At 40.9% G+C, this 8,924-nt stretch overlaps 1 protein-coding gene across 1 annotated transcript in view; it reads right to left on the minus strand.

The window, feature by feature from the left end:
- The window catches only part of GPR19 (G protein-coupled receptor 19), a 43,344-nt gene extending 34,679 nt beyond the window's left edge, over window positions 1-8,665 (minus strand). The window contains exons 1-2 of the mRNA XM_039239950.1: window positions 8,417-8,665; window positions 7,870-7,949 (exon numbers count right to left, since the gene is read on the minus strand). The gene's annotated coding sequence lies outside the window, so the exon portion shown is untranslated. The remainder of the gene's footprint in view (window positions 1-7,869; window positions 7,950-8,416) is intronic.
- Window positions 8,666-8,924: the final 259 nt, after the last annotated feature.

The following is an 8,924-nucleotide window of genomic DNA, read 5'->3' on the forward strand; positions in this document are numbered from 1 at the left end:
CATGATAAATTAAAAAATGCTATAAATGAGATGCAAAATAAACTAGATGCAGTGACAGCGAGGATGGAAGAAGCAGAGGAGAGAATAGATGACTTAGAAAATAAAATTATGGAAAGTGATAAAGCTGAAAAAGAGAAAGGAAATTACTAGACCACGAGGAGAGAATTAGAGACCTACCTAAGTGATTCAATGAAATAATATCCGTATCATAGGAGTTTTAGAAAAAGAGAGAGAGAACAGGGCAGAAAGTTTATCTGAACAAATTATAGCTGAGAACCTCTCTAATCTGGGGAAGGAAACAGGCATCCAAGTCCAAGGGGCACAGAGAACTCCCTTCAAAAACAAAAACAGGTCAACACAATGATATATCAGTGAAACTGGCAAAATACAAAGATAACAAGAGAATTCTGAAAGCATGTAGGGGCAAATGGTCCTTAACCTACAAGCAGAGACACATAAGAGTAGTAGCAAACCTGTCCATTGAAATTTGGAAGGCCAGAAGGCAATGGCAGGAAATATTCAATGTGCTTAATCGTTTATCCAACAAGGCTATCATTCAAAATAGAAGGAGAGATAAAGACTTTCCAAACAAACAAAAACTAAAGGAGTTCATGACCATTATGCCAGCCCTGCAGGAGATCTTAAGGAGGACTCTGTGAGTGGAATGCTGCAAAGACTACAAAGGACCAGAGACATCACCACAAGCACGAAATCTACAAATAACACAATGACACTAAATCCATATATTTCAATACTCACTCTGAATGTAAATGGACCAAATGCCGAATCAAAAGACACAGGGTATCAGAATGGATTAAAAAAACAAGATTCATCTATATGCTACCTATAGGAGACTCATTTTAGATCCGAGGACACCTGCAGATTCAAAGTGAGGAGATGGAGAACCATCTATCATGCTAATGGACATCAAAAGAAAGCTGGAATAGCCATAATGATATCAGACGAACTAGACTTTAAAACAGAGATTGTAATAAGAGATGAAGAAGGGCATTATATCATAATTAAAGGGTCTATCCATTAAGAAGATCTAACAATTGAAAATGTTTACACCCCCAATATGAAAGCTCCCAAATATATAAATCAATTAATCACAAACATAAATAAATGTATAAATAATAATATCATGATTGTAGGGGACTTTAATACTCCACTTACATCAATGGACAGATCATTTAGGCAAAAAAATCAATAAGGAAACAGCTCTGAATGACACATTAGATCAGATGGACTTAGCAGATATATTCAGAACTTTTCACCCAAAAGCAGAATACACATTCTTCTTGAGTGCACATGGAACATTCTCCAAAAGAGATCACATACTGGGTCACAAAATAGCCCTCAATAAATATAAAAGGATTGAGGTCATAGCACGTATACTTCCGGATCACAACGCTATGAAACTTAAAACCAACCACGAGAAAAAATTTGGAAAGCCCCCAAATACAGGGAGGTTAAAGAATATCCTACTAAAGAATGAATAGGTCAGCCAGGAAATTAAAGAAGAGGTAACAAATATATGGAAGCAAATGAAAATGAAAACACAACAGTCCAAACCCTTTGGGATGTAGCAAGGGAAGTCCTAAGAGGAAAATACACTGCAATCCAAGAAGTAAGAAAGGTCCTGGGGCGCCTGGGTGGCACAGTTGGTTAAGCGTCCGACTTCGGCTCAGGTCAGGATCTCATGGTTTGTGAGTTCAAGCCCTGCACTGGGCTCTGTGCTGACAGCTCAGTGCCTGGAGCCTGCTTTGGATTTTGTGTCTCCTTCTCTCATTGCCCCTCTCCCACTCCCACTCTCTGTCTCTGAAAAATAAATAAATGTTTAAAAAAAAAAGGTCCCAAGTATAGAACCTAAAGGAGGCAGCAGAAAAGAAAGCCCAAAGCCAGCAGAAGAAGAGAAATAATAAAGATTAGAGCAGAAATAAACAATGTAGAATCCAAAAATAGTGGAACAGATCAATGAATCTAAGAGCTGGTTTTTTTAAAAGAATAATTAAATTGATAAACCCCCAGCCAGACTTCACAAAAAGAAAAGAGAGAACCCAAATGATATAATCATGAATGAAAGAGGAGAAATTACAACCAACACCACAAAAATACAAACAATTATTAGAGAATACTATGTAAAATTAAACACTAACAAACTGGACAATCTGGAAGAAATGAACAAATTCCTAGACACTCAAACATACCAAAACTCAAGCAGCAAGAAATAGAAAATTTGAACATGCCCATAACCAGCAAAGAAATTGAATCGGTTATCAAAAATCTCCCATAAGAGTCCTGGGCCAGATAGCTTCACAGGTGAATTCACCAGACACTTAGAGCAGAGTTAATACCTATTCTTCTCAAGCTGTTCCAAAAAATAGAAATGGAAGGTAAGCTTCCAGATTCATTCTATGAAGCCAACATAACCTTGATTCCTAAACCATATAAGACCCCACTAAAAAGGAGAATTACAGGCCAATATCCCTGATGAACATGGATGCAAAAATTATAAACAAGATACTAGCAAATCAGATTAAACAGAATATAAAAAGAATAATTAAACATGATCAAGTAGGAATCATTTATGGGCTGCAGGGCTGGTTCAATATTCACAAATCAATCAATGTGATACATCACATTAATAGAAGAAAGGATAAGAACCATATGATCCTGTCAATACATGCAGAAAAAGCATTTGACAAAATACAGCATCCTTTCTTAATGAAAACCCTCAAGAAAATCAGGATAGAAAGTACCTAACTTAAGATCATAAAAGCCATATATGAAAGGCCAATAGCTAATAACATCCTCAATGGAGAAAAACTGAGAGCTTCCCCAAAATCAGGAACACTACAGGGATGTCCACTCTCACCACTGTTGTTTAACATAGCGTTGGAAGTCCTAGCTTAAGCAATCAGACAACAAAACAAAATAAATTGGCAAAAAAGAAGTCAAACTTTCACTGCTCGCAGATGACATGATACTCTACATGAAAACCCAAAAGACTTCACCAAAAAAACTGCTAGAATTGATACATGAATTCAGCAAAGTTGCAGGATGTAAAATCTATGTAAAGAAATCGGTTGCATTTCTATAACCAATAATGAAGCAACAGAAAGAGATATCAAGAAAGAGATCCCATTTACAACTGCACCAAGAACCATAAAACACCTAGGAATAAACCTAACCAAAGAGGTAAAATATCTGCATGCTCAAAACCATAGAAAGTTTATAAAAGAAACTGAAGAACACACAAAGAAATGGAAATTCATTCCATGCTCATGGATTGGAGAAACAAATGTTAAAATGTCTACACTACCCAAAGCAATGTGCACATTCAATGCAGTCCCTATCAAAAAAGCACCAGCATTCTTTACAGGGCTAGAACAAACAATCCTAAAACTTGTATGGAACAAAAGAGGCTGACTAGCCAAAGTAATGTTGAAAAAGAAAACCAAGCTGGAGGCATCACAATTCTTGAGTTTAAACAGGCAACAGCCACTTTGACCTCGGCCACAGCATCTTCTTACTGGACATGACTCTGGACGCAAGGGAAACAAAAGCAAAAATGAACTATCTGGGACCTCATCAATATAAAAGCATCTACACAGAAAAGGAAACAATCAACAAAACTAAAAGGCAATTGATGGAATGGGAGAAGATTTTACAAATGACATGTCAGACAAATGGTTAGTACCCAAAATCTATAAGAACTTATCAAACTCAACACCCAAAAAACAAATAATCCAGTGAACAAATGGGCAAAAGGCATAAACAGACACTTTTCCAAAGAAGACATCCAGATGGCTAACAGACATATGAAAAGATGCTCAACATCAGTCTCATCATCAGGGAAATACAAATCAAAACCACAATGAGATACCACCTCACACCTGTCAGAATGGCTAAATTAACAACTCAGGAAACAACAAATATTGGTGAGGATATGGAGAAAAGGGAAAACTTTTACACCGTTGGTGGGAACGTAAACTGGTGTAGTGACTCTGGAAAACAGCATGAAGACTCCTCAAAAAATTAAAAATAGAGCTACTCTATGACCCAGCAATTGCACTACTGGGTATTTATCCAAAAGACATAAAAAAATGCAGATCTGAAGGGGCACATACACCCCAATGTTTATAGCAGCACTACTGATAATAGCTAAGGTATGGGAAGAGCCCAAATGTCCATTGACTGATGACTGGATAAAGAAGATGTGGTATATATTACTCGGAGACCAAAAAGAATGAAATCTTGCCATTTGCAACAACATGGATGATACCCGAATGTATCATACTAAGTGAAATAAGTCAGTCAGGGAAAGACAAATTTCACTCATGTGGAATTTAAGAAACAAAACAGATGAATATAGGGAAAGGGAAGGAAAAATAAGATAAAAACAGAGAGGGAGGCAAACCATAAGAGACTCTTAAATACAGAGAACAAACTGAGGGTTGCTGGATGGGTATTGGGTAGAGTGATGGGCTAAATGAGTGATGGGCATTAAGAAGGGCTCTTGTTGGGATGAGCACTGGCTGTTATAGGTAAGTGATGAATCACTAAATTCTACTCCTGAAGCTATTATTACACTGGATGTTAACTAACTTGGATTTAAATAAATTTAAAAAAAATAAAAGAACAAAGTAGGTGCTCAACAGTGTGTGTTCCAGCACATTGAACAAACATAACTTTTGGGAACTAATTTAAGGCAACTTAATTTTTATTCTCCACTGTCTGTGTGAAAACACTGTGCAGGGGCTGGTCCTTCTTCCAACCCCCAAAGAAAACTTGGGCCGTCCCATTCCTTTTTCTGGTCACTTTTAGGTAAGAATAGCAATTAAAATATCCAGGCCTGTACATTAGTCACAATTTGCCACCTAATTTAAAGAGAGGCCTTCCCCTTCCTCCCTGTTTGTGAGTACTATCGATAGGGAAGCTTACAATTTGGGAAAGAGTGTGCCACCTCTCTCTCCCTGACCTGTTTATCTAACAGCATTCCAAGAACTTCACTCAAATATCCTCTTTGAAACCCCTTTCCTGTCACCATCTTGCCTTTTTATACCCTTGATATGGGTCACTATTCCCGAGTAGTCTAATCCATTCTCACCCTCCTATAAATTGCGGAGGTCTGTCTGTGGTATTTCTTGCATTTGAATCTCAGGCAACACTTCTATTTTCACCTATTAAAAAAAACTATTTTTACAGTTTATTTATTTTTGAGAGACAGAGACAGAGCATCAGTGGGGGGAGGGGCAGAGAGAAAGGAAGACACAGAATGTGAAGCAGGTTCTAGGCTCTGAGCTGTTAGCACAGTGCCTGATGCAGGGCTCAAACCCACAAACTATGAGATCATGACCTAAGCCGAAGTTGGACGCTTAACCAACTGACCACCCAGGTGCCCCTTCACATATTTTTATAACAGATGGACTAAACTGTCACTGCTTGGGATTTCTCTAACTTCCAACACGCTTCCCTTCTTAACCCGAGTTCCCTAGCCTCCTACCCCATTCCACTCCTCACTTCTGCATATTCTGCTACTCTCCCACTTTATAACCTCTGTCAACCCCTGGAGGGTCTCTGAATCCCTTGTCTCCTTACCCAGCCAATAATGTTGAGTCATCTCCCCCTCGCTCTTGTGAACGTCTAGACAAACGAATGTGCTTCTCAAGAAAAGGGCCCCAATTAAACCTGTCTTTATGTGGCAGAAGATATTCCTGGCCATTACTGCTACATTTGGATTTAGGCATCCAAAGACTGAAGCAATCAGGTGGTTTCAACTTCTGAATCACTTATGTCCCCAGAAACTAGAGTTGTCCTACCAGAAAGTCACTTATCTCTTAGGAGCTCAAATTCCTGACCCAGACATGCCATCCCTCCTGTTCCAAGTGACTCTCTATTCACTGAAAGGCTACAAAAATAGGCTTACATCTCACCTTTGTCTTCTGTTAGTACCAACAAAACTACCTGTGTAGTCAAAACAGCCACAACCCTGATAGGATTCACGCCCAATGGCCTGCTGCACATACTTCCCCACATGCACCTTCACATCACACACTTCAGGGAGGCCCTGATGCCCCTCCCCAACCAATGGAGCAGAGCCAGGTGTAAAACGTAACCCCACCCCACTACAGACATCAGCCCAAGATTCACCACACGGTAAAGCAATAAAGACATCACCATCTGCGTTGCCTGTGCTAAATCAAAACATCAACTTGGGAGACTCAAATCCTCTATCTCTACAGCCAGGCCCATATATTCCTGGGGCCTATATTATTGACCTCATCACTTACCTTTCCCCCAATCAGGATGCTTACCATACTCTTATCATAGTTTCCTCTTTCCTGAATATAGCTTACCAGGCCCTACTCGTTTGCCCATCACAAGCTCTAGGCTTTATTCTTCTATTTCAAATATATAACTATACAGATAGGTAGTCTTAAACCACAAGTCTAATTTTCTTCTTCTTCTAGAGGGAACTTTTAAAGCAGTGGTTCTTTTATTTTTTTAATTTTTTTTACTGTTTATTTATTTTTGAGAGAGACAGACAGCGTGCAAGTGGGGGAGGGACAGAGAGAGAGAGAGAAGGAGACACAGAATCTGATACAGGCTCCAGGCTCCAAGCCTGGACCTCCAGCACAGGGCCCAACGCAGGGCTCGACCCACGAACCGTGAGATCATGACCTGAGCCGAAGTCACACGCCCAACTGACTGAGCCATCCAGGCACCCCTTAAAGCAGTGGTTCTTAACTTTAGTAGCAAAATAAAGAGCTTTAAAAAAGACTGATGTCCAGGCTCCACTACCAGAGATTCTGATTTATAATTGGTCTCGAGTGAAGCCTCGGCATTTTTTAAACCTCCCCAGATGATTCTAATGTGAAAGCAACATAGAGAGCCTGTCTTAAATACAGATGGCCCAGTGCTACATAGGGCTTCCATATTTGAAGGGTAGATGGCATGCATAAATGCGGGAGGCTCAGGGAAGAAACTTTCATTTGATGATCATAAATTACATATGTTCCAAGAATTAATCCAGGCAGCTATCTCCACAGTACCTCATTTCATCTTTACAATCATCCTATGAGGTAGGCAGTTACCTTTATTTTACAAATTGGGAAACTGAGGCACAGGGAGGTCGCAAAGAATAACTGGTATAACTGACCAAGGCAAACCCCAGGTCCGATTTCCAATTCCACACACCTTCTGTGACACCATACTGGGATGTCAATGCTTCCTTCAGCTGGATAATCCCACTCCCTAAAAGACACCCAGGCCTTATCCTAGAAATCCTATTCTTTTGCATCTGAGAATTTTCTCTGGAACATTTTTCCATGAATTGCACACATACAGCCCAGCTACGAGGTTATACTTTAGGCTGCCAAAATGAAGTGAAGTGCTCCAGTGGAGAACTCCTTGACAGGGGTCTACTATGTCTGGGTCTTTATTGAAGTGCTTCCATTCTCTAATTAAGACCTGCATCCTTTCTCCATCACTGGCAACTTAAATCCTGTGGCTTGCTGGATTTAGTTTTTCTTAAAGATGGAGCTATACTGCCTACCTACAAACCATTCCTTTGGTGGTCCAGTGAAATTAGGTACCCCATTGCTCCTCTGCCTTGGACTCCACACAGTGCACAAAAAATCAAAATATAGAGGCTGAGCTGCGTAAGACTGCTGCCAATATCAAGATGGAGTCTAATACACAGAGAGCTGGGTAACTAGAGCTAGAAGTATATATTTCTGTAATGCACCAGAGGTATGTCTAAGGGACGTGCTGTACGTTCCACGATTTCACTCCATGAAATCCACATTGCATCCGGGCTGACATACAGGGTGGGTGGGAGGTGGGAGGGACCAGGGGACTTACTGGGAGGGAGAGCACTCTGCGTGGTAGCTTTCAGATGTTGCAGGACAAAATCCAGTGCTTGTGCAGGCATCCCATGTAGCCTGAGAAACAGGTAAGAGTCGTCAGTTCTGTCAAGATAGTTCCCAAATTCCTGACTCCTTAACTGTTACCTTAACTGTGCTTTCTAATCCTAACCTCAGCCCTTGTTCATGGCTTTTAGAATCCTCCTTGTTCCGCTCATTTAGGGACTTCCCAGTTGTCACCTTACAAATCACGGCCTCACCATTTCTGCCTGTTTACAAACACGCACAGCTTCCCACTGTTTTAGGGAAAACTCTACTTGCCAACAGTCCTGTCTTTCTAGTCTCACCTCTCGCGTGTGCTGCATAGTTCTGCCTTCATTTCCCTCGCAAATTTTCCCATCTTCTCCTCCCCACTGCATTACCTCAGTTCAGCAGTCTCCCATGGGCTCCAGTTTAAAAAAAAAAAAAAAATCTGGCTCCCTCAGATTTATTCCTTTAAGTCGCTCCCCGAGTTACCTTTCCAAACACATAAAAGTCATCCTTACTTTAAAACCTTGATCCGCTCTCCCACGCCCACTCCTCGACTACTGGATTCGCCGAAACCCTCCTCTCACACAGAATTCACGGCCAACAGATAATACGGGAAAGAAGGGACGGCCACTCAGTCATACAGAGTGATGACTGCAAAAGCTCAAAGAACGTAGTGTTGGGTGCTCGACTCCCTCGGGCCTTCTGGAGGCTCAAATGTGGTTTACTAATATCCCGCAGGAAGTCTCAAAGTTTCAAAGCTCGTTCCCGCGAAAAAGGATTAGTCAGGCGCATGCGCAATCATGCCCTTGGAGGTTCCGCTCTACTCTCGGGTAGATCTCGCGAGGTTTGGGGAAGCCGTCTCCCCCCCCCCCCCCTTCACTCCCGGGCCCAGAGTAGCAAATTTTTTTAGAGTTGTGAGGTGGTTTTGTTTTTTTCAAACCCTCCCAACCCGGGTGGATTAGTGCTGTATGCAGAAGATCAGGATCCAGCGGCGAGAACAAATGAGGCTGGAGTAACTAGCTG

This window comes from Hyaena hyaena, unplaced genomic scaffold (assembly GCF_003009895.1).
Source record: "Hyaena hyaena isolate Hyena2069 unplaced genomic scaffold, ASM300989v1 scaffold_164, whole genome shotgun sequence".
Classification (NCBI taxonomy): domain Eukaryota; kingdom Metazoa; phylum Chordata; class Mammalia; order Carnivora; family Hyaenidae; genus Hyaena; species Hyaena hyaena.